The following is an 11,049-nucleotide window of genomic DNA, read 5'->3' on the forward strand; positions in this document are numbered from 1 at the left end:
CAGCCTAATGGTTTACCTCAAGAAGCTACAAAAAAAGAACAAAATAACCTCAAAGTTAGCTACAAAAAAAGAACAAAATAAACCTCAAAGTTAGAAGGCAGGACATAATAAAAATCAGAACAGAAAAAATAGAGAATAGAAAACCATAGGAAAAAAATTCAATAAAACCAAGAGTTAGTTTTCTTTTAAAAAATAAGCAAAATTGGCAAAACCTTAGATAGACTAAGAAAAAAAAAAGACACAAATAAATAAAATAAAATATTAATGAAAACCATTATGAGATGTCACCTGACACCAGTTAGGAAAACTATTACCAAAAAGTCCAGAGATAACAAGTGTTGGTGAGGGTGTGGAGAAAAGAAAACCCTTGTTCACTGTTGGTGAGGGTATAGATTGGTGCATCTGTTGTGGAAAACAGTGTGGAAGTTCCTAATGAAATTAAAAATAGAGCTACAATACAACCAGCAATCTCTATTCTGGGGATAGATCTGAAGGAAATGTAGAGACACCTGCACTGCCATGTCCACTGCAGCATTATTCACAATATCCAAAATATGGAAACAAGCTAGATATCCATTGATGGACAAATGGATAAAGAAACTGTGGCATATACACACAATGGAATATTATTCAGCCTTAAAAGAGAGGAGATCCTACTATTACCTACAACGTGGATGAACCTGGATGACATTATGCTAAGTGAAATAAGCCAGACACAGAAAGAAAAGTACTGCATGATTTCACTTACATGTGGAATCTTAAAAAAAAAAAAAAACCTTAAATATACAGAGATAGAGAATAAAATAGTGGTTGCCAGGGGCAGTGTGCTGGGGAAGAAATGGTGAGGTGTGGGTAAAAGGATACAAAGTAGCAGATGCGTGGGAGAACAAGTATAGAGAGCTAATGTATATAACATGAGGACTGTTGTCACTAATAGTGTCTTGTATTCAGGATTTTTGCTAAATGAGTAGATTATATCTGCTCTTGCCACACCCGCAAAACATGGGTAACTGTGGGATGAAAAATATATTAATCTGTTTCATTATGGTAATCACTTTACTAAATATATGTGTCTCTTAACATCATGTGAAAGGTATGCCTTAAATATGCACAATTTAAGAGCCTGTGGGGATTTAGCTACGCTCCCAGCAAAAGTTTGGGTCCCTCAGACAGGGGCCATCGCAAAGGATGAAAAATAGTAGGAAACAGAAATAAAAGTAATACACAGAGCCAAAGATATAGTTTGTGAGGTAAAGATTTATGAAGATAGATAAAGCAGGGTGCCCAGAAGGTTACATCTCTTCCTGTGGAAACGCAACCAAGGCTGAAGTTTTACACAGATACTTATAGCACAGGTACAGGTTTTTGGTTGCCAAGGGTAATGGGATTTACATAATAATAGGTAGTTTGGTTTAGGGTCAAAGTCTTCTAAAAGGCTACTACAGATCCTTCAACTAACTCTATCTAGGTGAACAATGAGTTATAAAATCTTCTTAGGGCAAACTTCTAAGTTTTATGATAAGGCTATTACTTTAGCAAAAACAGAGACATCATGGCTCTGGTTATTGTGTATTAGAACAGAAGTCAAGCATGAGCTGTCCCTTATGCTATTTACTTTAACCGCATGGTTCCGTCTGGGCCCAGCTGGGGCAGCATATCTTATCATGAGCTCTTATCTCTGGCGGCCTATCTTTGTTGATCAGCTCCGGCATCCCATGGCTCTAGGTAAGATCTGCTTTGTCTTTCAAAACAGGTGACAGCCATAGGCCGGATTGCAGCATAGCCTTGGAAAGCAGCTGCTACTGACCATTGAGATGCCCTCCTGAGGCGAGGCAGCTTTTGATATGTGAACTAACACGTTTACATTTTCCTTTAGGGCAAAGCCTTGCAAGTCTTCTGAAATAATATCTGTCTCTAAAAATATATGGGGCATTTCTATAAATCAATATTTCTTAGGCTCAACAAGAGCCCATCATGATGTACACCTTAAATTAAAAAAAGTAAATACAAATAAAACAAAATGAAACAAAATAAATGGGTGTGTCCCCCCCTAGCAAAAGGGGCTTTAGAAAACTTAAATATACAGTGACAGGATAATTTTGCAAAAACATGCCCTTGACTCAGATCTAGGCACATGTTAATTTTACCTGCCTTATCAACAAAGTATAGCAATCATGTGCAAGGCACCATGCTGGGTGGTGTGGCATGAGGCCAGAGCCACCAAAGCAGGCCTTGGAGGGTATGCACCAATGTCCAGTCTCCTCCACAGACACTCTCTATGTGCTCAGACACTCTGGAGCTACTTTCTGTTGCTCTTTCTGTATCTCTGAAAATCCTATTTCTTCTCTCTGAAATGTCTTACTCCTTTGCTTAAAATGCACTATCTTCTGAGGCCCAGCTCACAGGCCTCATAACCTACGCATGGACACAGCACTGCAGGAACCAGCCCCAGAGCCTGGTGCGTGCTCCTGGGGTATGATTTGGTCATCCACATAGAATATGACTTCTTATATCTCATGGTGCAGATTTCTGGCTCCTTGAATTTTCTTCTCATCCTCACCTCTCCAACTATTGCCACGATTAATCTGTGATCCCACTGGGCTCTTGTATAAGTGCACAGAATGGGACTTGAATTGGCCCCTGAAGTTCACAATTACAGTCGTCACTTACCAACATCCTATGACTCCGTCTTCTTCCTCTCAGAGGCAGATTTCCTAGAAAGAACAGAATGGTCCATTTCTTTTTAGGGACAGGTGACTGACAGGCAGAGCATCTCCAAAATGGGGACTACAAAATGGCATTTGCATCATAGCCCATCACAATGCAAACCCACATTTACGGCAACAGGGAGAAAACCAAAAACAGGATCCATTTCTGAAGATTTTCAGATCCAAACAAACTACATTCTTGGGAAGCAACATATGAAAAGTCTTGCAGAGAACTGAAGAACTCTCTAGTAGTCAGAGAGAAGAAGAAGGTCATGTGAACTTAATCTCCCATGAGTGTTGAGTCAGGGTCAGTCTCTGGGTTGGCTTGAATCCTCACCCTCACCTAGAAGAGGTGCACATCAACGTGATAGCAAAGCTCCCATCCTAGCTTGGAGGCATATTAGCCGGTGGCCCTGACTCTAGAGGATATATCTGCTCAGCCTCCAGGGTGTAATTCCCACGGTGCTCCACATGCTAAACAGTCACTGCAGCTGCTCCTGTCCTCAGCCACAGGTTCTGGGGCAGGTTCTGGCAGCTGCACTGTGTTAGCAGTACAGCCATCCTAGCAGCCTGGCTCTGTTGAGGCTTCTTTGCCTTTTCTGCTGGTCCAGCTGTGCCTTCTTGAATCCCAAAGAGAAGCCACAGAACATTTGCTGTCAGTGTTAGTGTTCATACCCATGTGTGATAAAAAAAAAAAAATATTTCATTAGAGGGACGTTCCTAGTCTTCCTCCCATCCAGGAGGTTCCCCTGTCAGCCCAGGACTCCCACTACTGGTGAAGGTAGTAGGGCACAGGTGCTATGTGATTCTGGACAAGCCACTTAATCTTCGTGGCCCTCAGTGTCCTCACCTGTAATGAGATCTGGGTCAACTGAATGCGCTTATGCTGAATGACCGCTACGAGGAAGCCACTGGCCTGTATTTTGGTGGGAAGGAGGGCAGGAACCCATTGATGGACAAAGACACAGCCCCATTGTCAGGAAACTCACAGCCAGGAAATGGGATGCTCTTTCTTTAGTTCCTAATCAAAATCCCCTTTTCAGGCCAATAGCTGAGAGCCACTCTGTAGGGGTGACGCCTCAGTGAGTAAGATGTGCACCCTACTCTCTGGGAACTCATTGGACCAAAGGTTACCACAGGGGGAGTGAAGGGCAAAATGACCCTAAATGGTGTTGTCTTAAACCTCATGATGAAATTGTAAGCAAAACTAATCCAAGAAAAGAAGGCAATTGATATGGTTTTGACACATTATTTTTTAGAAAGAGTTAAATTATACAAATAATCCATGGTAAGTGCAGACTAATTTTGAAATATGGGCAAGAAGAGAAAAATAAAAATCACCGAATTACTGATCCCTGGGAATATGTGCTTCTGACCATGGTTCTGTCTCTCACCTTCATTTTCCCAAAAGTAGCATAATAACATCTTTGGAACACTGCAACCTGCTTTGGACTTAGTGAATTTTTCATATTTGTATGAATGACTAAATCCCAACACTATTATCTTAATAAATGCAGAGTGATTCAGTTTGAATGCACCATGATTTGATTATCTTAAAGAAATTACAATAACTGTCTTTATCTCTAAATGTCTGTGCACATCCTTATTTACTTAGAATGGATTCTTAGAAATTGAATTGCTCAACAAAGACACATTTTATAATGTTGCCAAATGGATAAATTCTTTTGGCCTGTACTTCGTTGATAATAAACACCAATATGGCATACTGAAACTTATTTTTCCACAGCATGTCACAGATCTGCTCCGTGGAGTTACCATGCTGACTTCAAATGACTCACTTGAACAAACTCACATGTGTGATATTTATCCACCAACATTACTGCACCAAAAAAGATGTGAAGGGCCAGGAGTGGTGGCTCACACCTGTAATCTTAGCACTTTGAAAGGCTGAGGAAGGAGGATCATTTGAAGCTGGGAGTTTGAGACCAGCCTGGCAACTTGGTGAGACCCCCCAACTCTACAAATAATAGAAAAAAATTAGTCAGGCATGGTGCTGTGTGCATGTTTACACACTAATTCACATGGAAAGGTGGTAACTTATTTTTTTCTTATTTTTAGTGCCTTTGTTGCAATATATTGCCAACCAGTGTGAACCACAATAGCACACAGAGAGAAAACAGCATACAAGTAGGGAGGAAGAAAAAGAAGAATATTCATTAAGATATGTATAATAGCACCACATTCTCTAAATTTTTGAAATGTTTAACAAAAAGCATAAACAAGTTTTTAAACCTGAACACCAGTCGAGGTCTATGTCCTCTGCTGGTCCCTGGGAAGGTCGTGTGGCCCAGTAGTAGGGACGTGAGGCTGGAGTAGAAGGGCAGGGCTCTGGGCACTTGCTCCTCACCTTAGAGCCCTGTGAATAAATTTGACCAGATTGATAAAGTTTCCCATCTGCAGCTGGATGAAAAAGCTTGCCAGGTCCATATTACATTATAACTCTCTATGAGGATTGCTATTAAATTAAGGAGTTATGATTAAGACCAACTGGCATAACTGCATGGGCTTTGTTATCCTCCAGAAATGCATGCTGTGCTTTTTAATTAGTTTTTCTTTCAGTTATTTGAAAGGCTACTTTCACGGGGATGTTGGAACGTGATTATGTGTGAAGTTTGGCAGTGAGCAGTGACACCTGGGTCGTGACTCATCACATTCAGATGCCCAGAGCATCATTGATGAGGTCTACCCAGAAAAGCCAAGATGGGGAAAACGATCACTTGGCATAGCTAAGTGTGAAAGTACAGGATACAACACACTTTCACTACACACAGACACATGCACCAAATGCATTAGATTCTTTTAAAATCACAAATGGTTCTAATTTTCCATGTGATTCAAAGTTGGAAACAATGGTGCTAACTAAGATCCATAGATATTCTGGTTACAGTCACCTGCTGGACACAATTTTTCCTCAAGCTGCCAATGGCAAAATTGAGAAGGTAGCAATATTCCCGCCAACTCTTCGCAGAGCAGCCATTGAGAAGGAGAAAGGCAGGTCTCATAGCCGGTGAGGAACATAGGATGTGAAGGCAGGGGGAGCTGGGATTGGTGCTTCAAAAGTAGAAGGCACAGGCAACAGGAAGAAGGAGACGAGCAGGAACGATTAGTACTGACCCTGTCCCCAGCACCGCACTACGCTTTTATCCAACCTTTTTAGTGGGTATCTTTCATTTTCATTTTACACATCAGGACATAAAGGCTCAAAGATGAATCGCTGTGGATGCATACGGTCAGTCAATAGCTGTTTGCAGCAGGGTTTTCTGTGGTTTTCTTATGCCAAATACCGAGCTCATTCCTCTACCAGAATCTGGAGACCTTAAAATCATGTAGCCCAATAATGGGCAAGATATAGCTGGGCAGAGCTGGGGCTGTTTCAGACACAAACATCAACATCAGTGATGACAGGAGTAATAGGAATAATTACAGCAATCATAAACATTTGTTCAGCACTGACTGTGTGCCCGGCATGAGTTCCCACACTTTGTACCCCGTTTTCATTAACAGGGGTAAGCTGTGCTGCAATAATAAAGCAACATCACAATTGTTACTGACATGAAACAACAAAAGCTTATTTCTCACTGGCACTACATGTCCAGTGTGGACTGGTCAGGGCCTTGCTCTGTGTTATTTTCACTGTCTGGCAGACGGGGAGAAATAGCAAATCCCACACTGTCCCTTATGGCGTCTACCTAGAAGGGACACAAAGCCCGATGCCATGGTCCAAAGGCCAGTCACAGGCCAGCCCAGATTTCAAGGGGAGGGGGCTGTGCTTTTAAGGGGGAGGAGGGATTGGAAATATCAGGTGACAGCAGCAGTGACTGCCACACATGTGTATGCCATTTCCTCCCAAGAAACTATTTTACAGCAGAGGAAATGAAGCGCAGGAAGCTTAGGGACCTGCTGTCAATGCCACACAGCTAGTGTAGATAGAGCCTGACCTTGACTCCAGCCAATTGGACTCCATAGTCTGCTCTTTTTTCTTGTAAATTTATTTTTAATTGACACATAAAATTGTATTTATTTATGGTATACAACATGATGTTTTGATATCCAGAATGTGTGGAATGGCTACATAATAATTAATGTATACATGACCTCACCTACTTAACAGTTATTTGTGGTGAGAACACTTAAAATCTACTCTCTTAGCACTTTGTGAGAACACAGTGCATTGTTATTAACCGTAGTTGCCATGGTGCACAATTCAGGTCTTCAAGCTGTTACTCTTCACTGAAACTTTGTACCCCTGACCTGTAGTTTCCCAGTCCTCCCCCTGCCCCGGCCCCCAGTAACCCCCATTCTACTCTCTGCTTCTATGAGATCGACTTTTCTAGATTCCATATATAAGTGAGATAATGCAGTATTTACCTTCCTGTGTCTGACTTTTTCACTTGGTACAAGGCCCTACAAGTTTATGCATAGTGTTGCAAATGACAGGATTTCCATCATTCTTAAGGCTGAATAGTATTCCACTGTGCACATATACCACATTTTCTTCATCCATTCATCCCTCCATGGACACTTAGGTTGGTTCCATACCTGGGTTATTGTGACTAGTGCTGTTATGGACATGTGGTGCAGACACTACAGTCTACATTCATTACCAACAAACGTTTCTCTCTCTCTAGCTGCTGTTAATTGAGTGCCAACCACATACTAGGCACTGAACTCAACATAATATATATCCTTTATGCCTCCCAATCCTGCAGGTTTTATGCTTCACATTTTACCAGTGAGGACCATGAATCTTACCATGAGGACAATGAAGGTAGGTAACTTATTCCACTCTCCTAAGTAGCTGTGGAAATTTGAACCCCAGCTTGTCTGACCCCAAAGCCTATGTCCTTTGATTTTACCTTATGAAACCCATGGGAGACCTAACACAACTCTGAATGTAATAAATATTAAACACCCACTCCACACAAGGTATGTGAAGCTCAAACATCTCTAATGTTGGCTTGTAGCTGGTACTGATATTTGAGAGCAGCAGTCATGTGGAAGGAACAAGGAAAGGGGGACTGGACACGGGGCAATCACAGCCCACAAGATGCTTCTAGGAGGATTAGCAAAAGGCACTCCTTCTTCAAGACACGTTATTTCTATCTCTTGGAATACTGCTAATACAAGGCTTTTGTAGAATAAGATCCTCTACTTCTACCTGCTAGAGAGTTGTTGTAAAACACGTGTAAGTCTGTGGCAGCTGTGGCATGCACCGTGCCCTTGAAGGATGTGCACCAAGCACACACCCTAAGTGGGTGGCCTGACTGTGCTCACCCAAGAGCTCCTCAGTCTCCTTTTCCATTCTGCCCAGGCTGTATCCCATGTGCATCTGATTGTTCTAGAATACATAGAAAAATCTTCGTTATCATGATGCAATGGCAGGTCACAGACATTATCAGCCCCTCCCATGAGAAAAGTCATGAGAATCTAAGAATATGCAAGAACATGCAGGCTTCCTGTCTTTTTCTCATTCTGAGGGAGTGATTTGGAGTCTGCACATGATTTACTGTCTGCAGATCTGAGTGTTCATCTCAGCTCTGCCACTTTCTGCCTGGTGAACTTTCACAAGTCACTCTACCTCTCAGCGTTCAGTTACTTCTCTTTGGAGAGGAATTGTGTCCCCAGCCTATGTGTCTCATGCCAAGACCAGGATCCTGCTCTCTGAGGACTTGGAAGCATGCGTGGCTCTGAAGCATGGAGGGGGTTCTGTACAAGTGGACCAACTTTCTCACAGGTTGGCAGCCTCGTTGGTTTGTTTTAGATAATGGAATCCTATTCTACTATGATTCACAGGATGATGTTTGCAAAGGGAGCAAAGGAAGTATAAAGATGGCAGTTTGTGAAATTAAAGTCCATTCAGCAGACAACACGAGAATGAATTAATCATTCCAGGAGAGCAGCATTTCTACATGAAGGCAGTGAATACAGCTGAAAGACAGAGGTGGCTGGTTGCTCTGGGAAGCTCCAAAGCATGTTTGACTGATACTAGGACTAAAAAAGAAAAAGAAGTAAGTGAAACAAGTGAGTCTCTGAAAACCAAAATGTCTGAACTTCGCCTCTACTGTGACCTCTTAATGCAGCAAGTTCACACGATCCAGGAATTTGTTCACCATGATGAGAATCATTCATCTCCCAGCGTAGAGAACATGAATGAAGCCTCTTCTCTGCAAAGTGCCACATGTAATACATTCATCATAACACTTGAGGAATGTGTGACGATAGCAAATGCCAAGTTTAAACCTGAGATGTTTCAACTGCCCCATCCGGATCCGTTAGTTTCTCCTGTGTCACCTTCTCCTGTTCAAATGATGAAACATTCTGTCAGCCACCCTGGTTCTTGCACTTCAGAGAGGAGTAGCCACTCTGTAAAAGAACCAGTGTCTACACTTCACTGACTCTCCCAGCGAAGCCAAAGAACCTACTCAGATACAGACTCTTGTAATGATATTCTCCTTGAAGACCGAGATAGACCTGTTCACTGTTCAAGAAATACACTTAATGGAGATTTGGCATCAGTAACCATTCCTGAAGAAAGCAGACTTATGGCCAAAAAAAAATCTGAATCGGAAGATCCTCTTCCGTCCTTCTCTTCCTGAAGAAGCTGAAGTGTCCAACTTCCTCTAAGTATTGCTATGCAAAAGCTGCTGTAATAAACTATTGTTATAGGGAGTAGTTTTTCCCTTTACTTAGGATTCTCTGCACTTTATAGAATATTGTAAAACAAACAAATGAAAAAGCAACCCACATACTTTTGAAGTGTATTTTATCTTTATATAGTTGGTTTGCAAAAGTATTTTCCTAATAACTTCACAGTATGAATGTGCATCTCTATTTTTGTTTGTTTTTTAAAAACAAATGATGGTGTAACATGTTGACATCCATAAGGAAAAATGTAGATATTTTTCTAAAAAACTGTGAGGGACTGACAGCTTGGTCAGTGTGTATTGTAGCTTATAAACATGAAATCTTACAAGGTTTCAGTTTGACAGAAGTGTGATACATGTAACTTGTGCCATGGACCAAATGGTCATTTTGCCCCAGCTAAAAATGAGTTATGATAGCAGCTTGATGGTGATTGTATTACATTCCTTTAATCACAAAGGAACCAATATTCAAAATATCTTTAGCCCAAATACCATGACATACTGAGCACTTTTAAACAACCATACTGTACTGTCCTTCATATGTGAAGTTGACACTACTGATTTGTCGATACCAAATGTTGGGTTAAAGTATTTAATTTTTATTTATTTATTTTCTTGTTTTATCAAAAGATGATTGCATCCTAACTTACCAAATTTAAGATGTGTATACATTGTTACTTACGTTGTTCTAGAAAAGAGGTTGATGTTGTGGTGACCTTGCTCACGTACACCAGAGAAATAAACAACTTTCAATGGAAAAAAAAAAAAGAAAACTAAGTATAAAAGAAAGTTATATAGAAAGTCAATGGTAAATTATAAAATAAATCCAAATATGTGATATGACTCTATGATTAAGATAATCAAGTTGATCCTGATATTTAGAACATTCCCAGGGGTGATGACATTGACCCATACAAAGGGGTCAATCATATCATAAGGCTCCAAGATTTGTAGTAAATTAATCTTGCAGCATAAAATATAAGTGCTGTTTATTGGTTTTAAATTATTAGAATCAACAGGTAGATGCAACACAAAAGCTTAGATTGTAGGGTTACAGAAGTAACCTATAATCTAAACCCAAACTCCTTTTGGGGCTCCTTTGTTCATCATTCCTTTATAACCCATCTTCAGAGATTTATTTCCTAATTCTATTTTGAATCTATTCTTGACATTTTTTTTTCCAGAGACAGGGTCTTTCTCTGTCCCCCAGGCTGGAGTGCAGTGGTATCATAGTTCACTGCAACCTCAAACTCCTGGGCTCAAGCAATCCTTCCACCTCAGCCTCCTATGTAGCTAGGACTACAGGCACACACCACCACACTTGGTTAACTTTTTTTTTTTCTCTTTTCTATATTAATTGATTTTATTTATTTTTTATTTATTTTATTTATTTTTTTAATTTCAGTATATTATGGGGGTACAAATGTTTAGGTTACATATATTGCGCTTGCCCTACCTGAGTCAGAGCTCCAAGTGTGTCCGTCCCCCAGACAGTGTGCCCTGCACCCATTAGGTGTGTATATACCCATCCCCTCTTTCCCCCTCCCATCTGCCCGGCACTCGATGACTGTTAATACTATATATGCACTTAAGTGTTGTAGAGACAAGGTCTGGCTATGTTGCACAGGCTGCTCTTGAACTCCTAGACTCAAGTGATCCTCCTGCCTCAGCTTCCT

The 11,049-nt window shown here is 40.9% G+C and overlaps 1 pseudogene; it reads left to right on the forward strand.

Annotated features, from left to right (window-relative positions):
• The first annotated feature begins 8,423 nt into the window (after positions 1-8,423).
• LOC138381523 (pleckstrin homology domain-containing family A member 3 pseudogene) lies at positions 8,424-9,325 on the forward strand (annotated as a pseudogene).
• Positions 9,326-11,049: the final 1,724 nt, after the last annotated feature.

This window comes from Eulemur rufifrons, chromosome 3 (assembly GCF_041146395.1).
Source record: "Eulemur rufifrons isolate Redbay chromosome 3, OSU_ERuf_1, whole genome shotgun sequence".
Taxonomy (NCBI): Eukaryota; Metazoa; Chordata; class Mammalia; order Primates; family Lemuridae; genus Eulemur; species Eulemur rufifrons.